Source organism: Hyla sarda, chromosome 12, assembly GCF_029499605.1.
Source record: "Hyla sarda isolate aHylSar1 chromosome 12, aHylSar1.hap1, whole genome shotgun sequence".
Classification (NCBI taxonomy): Eukaryota; Metazoa; Chordata; class Amphibia; order Anura; family Hylidae; genus Hyla; species Hyla sarda.
Window position 1 is genome coordinate 26,542,026 of NC_079200.1, and position 10,825 is coordinate 26,552,850.

The 10,825-nt window shown below is 46.3% G+C and overlaps 1 long non-coding RNA gene across 1 annotated transcript in view; it reads left to right on the forward strand.

The window, feature by feature from the left end:
* Positions 1–9,625, forward strand: part of LOC130296859 (uncharacterized) — a 39,632-nt gene extending 30,007 nt beyond the window's left edge. Inside the window, exons 2-3 of the long non-coding RNA XR_008849313.1 lie at positions 8,053–8,126; positions 9,474–9,625. This is a non-coding gene — a long non-coding RNA (uncharacterized LOC130296859). The remainder of the gene's footprint in view (positions 1–8,052; positions 8,127–9,473) is intronic.
* The last annotated feature ends 1,200 nt before the right edge of the window (positions 9,626–10,825 follow it).

The following is a 10,825-nucleotide window of genomic DNA, read 5'->3' on the forward strand; positions in this document are numbered from 1 at the left end:
AAAGTCCACCTGTAATCCTTAGGTGTTTGTTCACACCTGAGTTCATGCCGTGCAGGGTCAAGCAAGTATTTTCCAGGCCTCCAGCTAGGCTGTCCAGAAGCTTCCACTCTTGGAGCTACCACAGAGAAGAACTCCACTCTCAGCTCTCTCCAGCAATGTGAGCTGCAACTAGCAAACTCCCCCTCAGCTGGTGAAGCAACCTAGCTTTAAGGCCAAAAAAAGCCGTCCTCGATTGTGGGGAACGACCCCCACCCTGCACATGGTGATTCCCGTAAGAGCTGTCCCGGATTGGCCTTCCAGCCATACTACGGCCACAGTATCAGCCTGCATCGCAGCATAGATACTGGAAAATTACTGGCTCTTACCTCACCAAGGCCAGGAACCTTGGTGACACATACCGTCCATCAACGACCATACCTTTCACCTTCTCACAGCACTTATGAGGCGAGGACAATGCGCCCCACTACGTTTAAAACAGTATTTGTCTACAACACCAGCAGATGTGTACTTTTGCCTGGCCTTTCACAGTATCTAGGCCCTTAAGACTTCAACAGGAACAAAATAGTACACCACTTAGATGTACGTATGTGGTGTGCACTTATGAGGGGAGGTCAATGTGCTCTACTATGCTTAAAACAGTATTTGTCTACAACACCAGCAGGTGTGTACTTTTGCCTGGCCTTTCACAGTATCTGGGCCCTTAAGACTTTAACAGGAACAAAATAGTACACCACTTAGATGTACGTATGTGGTATGCACTTATGAGGGGAGGCGCTCCACTACGCTTAAAACAGTATTTGTGTACAACACTAGCAGGTGTGTACTTTTGCCTGGCCTTTCACAGTATCTAGGCCCTTAAGACTTTAACAGGAACAAAATAGTACACCACTTAGATGTACGTATATGGTATGCACTTATGAGGGGAGGACAATGTGCTCCATTACGCTTAAAACAGTATTTGTCTACAACACCAGCAGTACACACCAGTGCTGCAGCACACAGTTGCTGTGTACTACACCCAAAATTGCACTCTCTCTCTCAATCTCACTCCCTTCCCAATCAGTGCTTCTAGGCGGGATTTGGGCTTGAGGTGAATCGCTGCTGTAAAAAAGCTTTTCTGTGCAACACACACTGCTCTCTGTCCCTCTCTGCAATAGAACGCTGATGTGACCGGGAGGTGAATCGCTGCTGTAAAAATGGTTTTCTGTTAAACACACACTGCTCTCTATCCCCCTCTCTCTGTTTTAAATTAGAGGGACAAAGGTTTAAAAGTAATATCAGGAAGTATTACTTTACTGAGAGAGTAGTGGATGCATGGAATAGCCTTCCTGCAGAAGTGGTCGCTGCAAATACAGTGAAGGAGTTGAAACCTGCATGGGATAAGCATAAGGCTATCCTTCATATAAGATAGGGCCCGGGACTATTCATAGGATTCAGATTATTGGGCAGACTAGATGGGCCAAATGGTTCTTATCTGTCGACACATTCTATGTTTCTCTGCAATAAAAGGCTGAAGTGACTGGCCGCAAGATGGCTGTCGATTATATAGGGCTTTGACATCACAGGGGCGGCTGGCTGCATGCTGCATGTGATTCAGGGTCATCCCGCCTACCCACCTTCCCAGGATTCCTTGCCCCATGTCCTCTCATGTGGATCCACCATTTTAGATGCCCTGGAGCCTGGACGGTGAATGAAGCGATCGAATCGTGGAGATATTTGCATTCGTAGGAAATCCAATTTTTCCTGAAATTCCTAAAAAATTTGGATTCGTCAGATTCGATTCGCTCATCCCTAATATTAATTAAAGCTATATTTCAAACCTTCCTGTTAGTGGATTATTAAATTTGCGAATCAGTAAAGCCATGCTCAGATGGCGCGATTTCCATGCAAAATACTGCAGAAGAATGCCAAACTTTAATGCCAATAGACTTTAATGGGATTCCGCTCTTCCATTCGCTCAGCGGAATTTCCACGGCGGCAATCCTGCTGCGGAAATTCCGCATACTGCAAACTTTAAAGACCAGTCTTTAATTTTGCCAAATTCCCTAATGGAATCAATTTGAAGTCAATGGGGCTTAAAATTTTTAGTGGAATTCTGTGTTTTGGGAACACAGAATTCTGCTAAAATTCGGCTGCAATTCCGTTTAGCAACTTTTGCTATGTCTTAACATAGCCTAATGGGTACTTCTTTGTCATTTTCTTGGCCCTATTACACTGGACGATGACGATCAGTTCAGCTGATGATCCTCCCCATGCATAATAGGGCCTTTTAAAGGGGTACTCCGCTTGAATTTAATTTTTTTTTAAATCAACTTGTGCCAGAAAGTTGAACAGATTTGTAAATTACTTCTATTTAGGGATAAGGGATAATATGCCTGATCGCGGGGGTACGCCGCTGGGCACCCCTGTGATCTTTCACGCAGCACCCCGTTACCATCAGCCCCCGGAGCATGTTTGCTCCGGGTCTGATGACTAGCGATCACGGGGCCGGAGACCCCAGCGATCAGGCATCTTATCCCCTGTCCAAAGATAACATGCCTTAGCGCCGGAGTATCCCTTTAATGGTGATATTGGTCTGTGTACAGTGGTATTTGCAAATATCACAAATCATATAAAAAGTTGGTGTTTGAAAGAATCCACAACACTGGATAAAGTGCACACAGGAGAAAGGTGCTTCTGTGGTATAACTCATATCATACAGTGGTCCCTCAACATACGATGGAAATTCGTTCCAAACGACCCATCGTTTGTCGAATCCATCGTATGTTGAGGGATCCATGCAATGTAAAGTATATGAAGCTGTACTCACCTGTCCCCGCCGCTCCGGACCAGGTCCTAACCGCTCCCGATGCTGTCCCAGGGGCTCCCGATGCTGTCCTGCTGCTCCGGTGTCTTCTTCGCGATCCTCCGGCTTCTTCTGCATCTTCTGCAGGGTCCGGGCCTTGCTTTCTGGTGATGTTATTGCGTTGCGGCGTCAGCACGGCGTGCGTAGTGACGTAATAATGATGCGGGAAAGCGAGGCCCGGACCCTGGACAAGATGCAGAAGACGCCGGAGGATCACGAAGTGGACCCACAGCATCGGGGATAGTTAAGTGAACCTGCCCAGGATGCTTAAACTGCTATCCGACAGCAGCTTAAGCATTTTGCGCTGTCGGATAGCAGTTAATGCGATGGCCCCAACATATAAAAGCATCGTATGTTGATGCTGACATCGACATGCGATGGCCTCTGAGAGGCCATCGTATGTCGATTTTATCATATGTCGGGGCCATCGAATGTCGGGGGGTTACTGTATTTGTGTGTGGGAATGAGCTATGCTATGACCGTCCAGCTATGGCTCTTTCCTAGCTCTATAGGGGTAACATATAAACTACTCCCCAATCTGGACAGGTGCAAGTGCAAAAATCATCTAAACCAGCTCTATTGTCCCACAGCACTTCATAAACACGACCCGGAGGGGTGCAGCGCCATTATTGATATGGGTAAGAATTATTTATTTATGAAATGCAATTTCCTGGGCTTGCCTCGGGCGCAAAAAAGTGCAAGCTACAGCTCTGAGGCTCCTTATGATGTTGCTTTACATGTCTTTTCATAATCTAGTTAAGAGGTTTTTTTTTTTTTGGTGATTCCAGTATGTGTTTTATATTCTACATAAACCCCTCCGACTATCTTCCGCCAGTATTTTCCTTCTGAAGAGCAGATATCAAGAGCGGCTGGAAAGATCGGAAATAACTTTCACATCTTCTTGTCTCCTCTGCCATGAACGCGGTGTGAATCGATTATATAGCCATGAAGGAGTAATGTAATCTCCTCTTTGTCAGCCGTATTGACTTACTCTAGGCAACAAATTATTTTAATTGTTGGGATAAGGCAGGGAAGTTGTGACTAGGTCTGTCTCGCCTCACCGACATTACTCTGGCTGGGGGTGGAAATTGGCCCCTACATGCAGGGAGGTGTTAAACTTTTGGATCTTTTAATCATTTTGTTCATGTTGCAGAATATCATCTTATAAATCACTGTATAGGTGTTCAGTATATTAGTGTACAAGTCAACACTGTACACCAAAATGATAGTACACTAACAACACAATGCATAAAAAAAAAATTAAAAAAAATCTTTATTGACCATATACAGTGGTCCCTCAACATACGATGGTAATTCGTTCCAAACGAGCCATCGTTTGTTGAATCCATCGTATGTTGAGGGATTCGTGCAATGTAAAGTATAGGAAGCTGTACTCACCTGTCCCCGCCGCTCCCGATGGTGATCCCGGGCCTCCGCTGGGCTCTCCGCTGTCTTCTCCGGTCCTCTGCTGTCTTCTCCGGTCCTCCGCTGTCTTCTCCGGTCCTCTGCTGTCTTCTTCGGTCCTCCGCTGTCTTCTCCGGTCCTCCGCTGTCTTCTCCGGTCCTCTGCTGTCTTCTCCGGTCCTCCGCTGTCTTCTCCGGCCCTCTGCTGTCTTCTCCGGTCCTCCGCTGTCTTCTCCGGTCCTCTTCTGTCTTCCGCAAGGCCTTACTGGGCCTGCGTAGCGACGTCATTACGCCGCTGCGTACGCCATTCCTCTCAGAGTCCATCGCATGTTGAAGGCAGCAGCAACATACGATGCTTTTGTATGTCGGGGCCATCGCATAAACGGCTATCCGGCAGCGCAGACTGCTTCAGCTACCGCTGGATAGCCGTTTAAGGTGCCCCATGTGGTCCAGTGATGGTCACTCACCTGTCCCCGACGCTCCGGACCGTCCTCTTCAGGATCCCCTGCATCGCCATCGCTCTCCTTCGTCGTCATCACATCGTCGCGCACGCCATCCCGTCATCCAAGAGGAGCGGCGTGCGCAGCGATGTGATGACGGCGATGAAGAGTGACCATCCCAGGCAGCAGAGATGGTCCAGAGCAGCGGGGACACCCCAGAGACACGGTGACAGTGATGGAGGGCGACATCCAGTGCAGCGGTGACGGTCCGGAGCGTCGGGGACAGGTGAGTATAACTTCCTATTCTTTTCATTGCATGGATCCCTCAACATACGATGGTTTCAACTAACAATGGTTCATTTGGAACGAATTACCATCGTATGTTGCCGGACCACTGTAGATATAAAAAAATGACAGACATGTATCAGGGGTGGACACACAATTCACGGGGCCGGCCGGGCAATTAAGACTTATGGGGCCCCCCGTGCGCTCACCCATGTGTAAGCCACACGAATATAGTTGAACACAGGAGTACCCCTTAAATAGTCATAAGTCTTTGAATTTTCTACCTACAGACCCATATAAGGCTCGTTTTTTGCTCAACCAAATAAACTTTGTAACGACTTCACTACACAGTGCACTTTATGGATACAATTATATGTTCTTTTTATTCTGTAGGTCCATATGATTACGACACCCAATTTATATAAATTTTGTTTTATTTTTCTACTTTTAATGTTTTTAAAATTGTCCTCCTCTGACCCTTATAACACTTTTATTTTTCCGTAAACAGTGATGTATAGGGGCTCATTTTTAGCATTGTGATTCCAATCAGCTGAGAGGATGGGTTAAGGTCCCTTACCTCGCTACATGCTGTTTAATTGGTGCTAATTCAGTGCAGGAGGTCATGACAACCTGCATTAATGGTGCGCCGATAACACTGATCATTGTCGTGCCATTCAGTGAATGCAGTCTAAATATTGCATGTTATATTCTCCTATGCGGACTAAAAATAGTAGATAAAATGTTTAAAAAATGTTAATAAATGTATACATTTCCCAATTTTTTAAATAAAATTATGTTAACAATAAGAAAAAACATATGTGGTATATGCGTGCATAAGTGTCCGAACTATTAAAATATAATGTTACTTAAACAGCTCGGTCAATGGCGTAAACATAAAAAATAACAAAATCAGATCTGTCTATTTTTGGTCACTTCATATACCAGAAAAAAATGACAATAAAGTGATAAAAAAAAGTCCCATCAAAACAAAATGGAACCGATAAAAACAACAGATCACAGCGCAAAAAATGACCCTCACACATCCCCGTATACGGAAAAATAAAAAGTTATAGGGATCAGAAAAGGACAAATATAAGAATACTGATGTTCATACAAAAAGTTATAATTTTTTGAAAGTAGTAAACCCTTTACAAAGTGGGTATCATTTTAATGGCATGGACCTAGAAAATAAAGGTAATGTGTCATTTTTAGCAAAGTGCACTGTGTGGAAATGGAATCCCCCACCAAAAAAATTGCCATTTTTTTTTTTCAATTTTGCCCCACAAATATTATTTTTGATCCACTGTAGATTTGATGGAGTTCGGGTACAAGGGGGTTAAATGTGGCAATTGGGCTAAGGGTACAGGGATAGGGTCTCCCAGGGAATAGGGGTTATTATCACAGGTTTTGGGTCAGTTGGTGATAGAGAGGAGGACAGGAGGTATACAGGGAGGGGAAGTTGTAGGGTAGTTCCACTAGGTGAGGGGGGACAATAACATAGGGGCAGCCAGATATCTCTTTCAGGCCCAGCACGCCATCCTCCACTTCCGGCAGCAGGGACACGACAGAAACTTGCTGATCAGGATCCCCAGGCTCTTTATATGGCGACAGCAACACAAAGACCGTGAAGGAGCCTCTGATAACCTGCTCCATGCAGCAGGTGTCACTAACAGAACAGGCCTCTCTCTCCCAAAACAGCGGATGCCAGGGAGCGTCTGAGCAGAGGTGCCTGCGCGCGGCACATTTGCGCCCTTTAAGTGACAGTGGCATAATATACCACTGACTAAAGTTCAAAAATATTAAAGTGCTGCCGGCGCCAGGCCCCCGTCTCAGGCCCAGACCCTCGGGCAGTGCCCGAGGGCCCAACCTGTCAGTCGCCCCTATCATGTATTTAATGGCAGGAGTACACATAGTGGACAATGGACATCAAACTGAATACAAAACAGATAGTAAGGCCATGTTCACGCTGAGTAATTCAAGAGTTATTCACGGCGAAAAATTTACGGGCGGAAAAAATTATTTTATTTTTGCGCGCAATTTGCGCGGAATTGCGCGCGTAAATGGGGGAGAAAGAAGTGAAGGGTTTTTGAGCCATTTCCACGCGAATTGCGCGAATTCCGCGCACAAACTATGTCGGGCGGAATCTTTTTTTTTACCATTGATTTCTGCTAGTGGATTCCGCTCATGCTCATTCTTCAAGCGGAACGGAATTCAGCATCGGAATCCCGCTAGCAGAATTTCTGCAGTGTGAACAGGACAGCGGAAAAAACATTAAAGTCAATGGGCAGAGGAGATGTGAATTAATTTGGAGCGGAGAATTCAAGAGGAATTACTTGAGTAAATTCCTCTTGAATTACTCCGTGTGAACGAGCCCTAATGCAGCAATAACAAACTGAAGTTACACAAATAAAGCAAAAATTCAACACTGCAGAATAAAAAGACAACATGCACTGCATAAATAATAATAATAACCAGTTTGAAAACACATGTATAGAACATGAATGTTACCATGTGGAGGCCAGATCGTGCATACCTACCCCAACACGCGTTTAGCTATTGGTTTCTTTTGTTCATGTTGCATAATATCATCTTATTTGTTTATAGGACTCATTTTGAGAGGATTTTACTCCTTCAGATTTCTTTCACACACACACACACACACACACACACACACAACAAACACACACACACACAACAAACACACACACACACACACACATATATATGTAATACCAAGAAAGACAAAAACAGGTGTCCTGCACTCACCGCTTCAGTTCTGATTACACGGCTCCCATCGCGGGCTGCTCCTCCGGAACCGGGGCTGGCGGACGCGTGGGGCGCTCAGAGGCGACTGCCGGCGATTTCGCGCACAGGTATGCGCTTCTTCCGGGCTGAAGAAACGCATACCTGTGCGTGAAACTGCCGGCAGTCGCCTCTGAGCGCTCCACGCATCCGCCAGCCCTGGTTCCCGGAGGAGCAGCCCGAGATGGGAGCTGTATAATCATAACTGAAGCGGTGAGTGCAGGACACCTGTTTTTGTCTTTCTTGGTATTACTTCATTGCTGTATATTTGTCCTAGCACCACCGCATCTGAAGCTTCTGGTTACTGCCCGAATATCGTCATTGTCCATCTCGAAGTGCTGCGTTGATAAGGTATCGTGCCACTGGTGTTTTTCTTATTTGGATATATACATATATCTATCTATCTAGCAACAGGAGAATACAGCAGCACACTGCTAGCACAAAGATATAGATGAAACATGAGTATATAGATAGAACATGAAAAGCTATACAGCTGTAGTGCAATAAATGAAAATGTGAAACTATGAAATTATGAGGTACTTAGCTTGTGAATTTGGCGGCCAAATAGCGTAGACCGTCCCACCACGGTAAGGTGACCTCATTCTGGGATGGACCCCACACTATGAATATGCCTCTGTGTGAACAGTTCAACAGGCATTGCAGTTCAACAGGCATTGGGATGGTCCACGCTATTTGGCGCCAAATTCGCAAGCTAAGTACCTCATAATTTCATAGTTTCATATTTTCATTTATTGCACTACAGCTATATAGCTTTTCGTGTTCTATCTATATACTCATGTTTTATCTATATACTCATGTTTTATCTATATCTTTGTGCTAGCAGTGTGCTGTTGTATTCTCCTGTTGCTGTATATTTAGCCCAGCAGCCTGCACCTGTGAGCCAGGTCTATACAAAAGTTTGGAATCAAATAGTGCTGGCCAACTTATTATTTGGGTCTATTTATCTATCTATCTATCTATCTATCTATCTATCTATATATATATATTCAAAAACAATGCAGCACTACTTCACCATTAGATGCCCGGTGCCAGTGCCCCGACTCGATCAAAGTCCATGTAATAGAAAACAATGGCGCAGCACTCCAAAATTGCAAAAAAGTGTAAAAATGTATTCCTTCATGTCAAAATTCAAAGCGACGTTTCAGCTCCCCACTGGAGCTTTTTTCAAGCATTGAAAGCATCTATACATTGAAAGCATGCTTGAAAAAAGCTCCAGTGGGGAGCTGAAACGTCGCTTTGAATTTTGACATGAAGGAATACATTTTTACACTTTTTTGCAATTTTGGAGTGCTGCGCCATTGTTATATATATATATATATATATATATATATATATATATATATATACATAGTAGCAAATAGGCAGCAGCAACTCCATAAAGTGCAAAAAGTGGATTTTATTCATACAACGCGAGGCCTCACGTTGTGTTAATAAAATCCACTTTTTGCACTTTACGGAGTTGCTGCTGCCTATTTGCTACTATTTTATGGATCCCTGAACCTGGGCTCTATGCTGACGGCACCCGTGCACTTTATATTGGGGATGTGCTGCTCTCCTTCTGCTTTTATATATATACATATATATATAGTGGGATATTGCTATTTATGCATGCTCAGCCGACAACCGTTTCTTCTGACCCAGCCTTCGCTTTGCCTAACATGCATATGTTCTCAATAGGAAGAAGAGAATGAGCCACTGCCAGACACCTCTCTTAGAAAAACAAAGGATTGGATTGGGCACATTGAAATCCACCATGCCCAATCATTCTTTCATTTGACATCAGCTGTCGAGGGAGATTCAAGACACTGCATGCACATTGGATGATATACTAGTTTGACTGATGTTCATCTTGTTACGCCGAGCGCTCCGGGTTCCCGCTCCTCCCCGGAGCGCTCGCTTCTCCCCCTCCGCTGCAGCGCTCCGGTCACGTCCTCTGACCCGGGGCGCTGCGATCCTGCTGTCAGCCGGGATGCGATTCGCGATGCGGGTGGCGCCCGCTCGCGATGCGCACCCCGGCTCCCCTACCTGACTCGCTCCCCGTCTGTTCTGTCCCGGCGCGCGCGGCCCCGCTCCCTAGGGCGCGCGCGCGCCGGGTCTCTGCGATTTAAAGGGCCACTGCGCCGCTGATTGGCGCAGTGGTTCCAATTAGGGTTATCACCTGTGCACTTCCCTATATTACCTCACTTCCCTTGCACTCCCTTGCCGGATCTTGTTGCCTTAGTGCCAGTGAAAGCGTTCCTTGTGTGTCCCTTGCCAGTGTTTCCAGACCTTCTGCCGTTGCCCCTGACTACGATCCTTGCTGCCTGCCCCGACCTTCTGCTACGTCCGACCTTGCTTCTGCCTACTCCCTTGTACCGCGCCTATCTTCAGCAGCCAGAGAGGTGAGCCGTTGCTAGTGGATACGACCTGGTCACTACCGCCGCAGCAAGACCATCCCGCTTTGCGGCGGGCTCTGGTGAAAACCAGTAGTGACTTAGAACCGGTCCACTAGCACGGTCCACGCCAATCCCTCTCTGGCACAGAGGGTCCACTACCTGCCAGCCGGCATCGTGACAGTAGATCCGGCCATGGATCCCGCTGAAGTTCCTCTGCCTGTTGTCGCTGACCTCACCACGGTGGTCGCCCAGCAGTCACAACAGATTGCGCAACAAGGCCAACAGCTGTCTCAACTGACCGTTATGCTACAACAGTTGCTACCACAGCTTCAGCAGTCATCTCCTCCGCCAGCTCCTGCACCTCCTCCGCAGCGAGTGGCCGCTCCTGGGATACGCTTATCCTTGCCGGATAAATTTGATGGGAACTCTAAGTTTTGCCGTGGCTTCCTTTCCCAATGTTCCCTACATCTGGAGATGATGTCGGACCTGTTTCCCACTGAAAGGTCTAAGGTGGCTTTCGTAGTCAGTCTTCTGTCCGGAAAAGCCCTGTCATGGGCCACACCGCTCTGGGACCGCAATGACCCCGTCACTGCCTCTGTACACTCCTTCTTCTCGGAAATCCGAAGTGTCTTTGAGGAACCTGCCCGAGCCTCT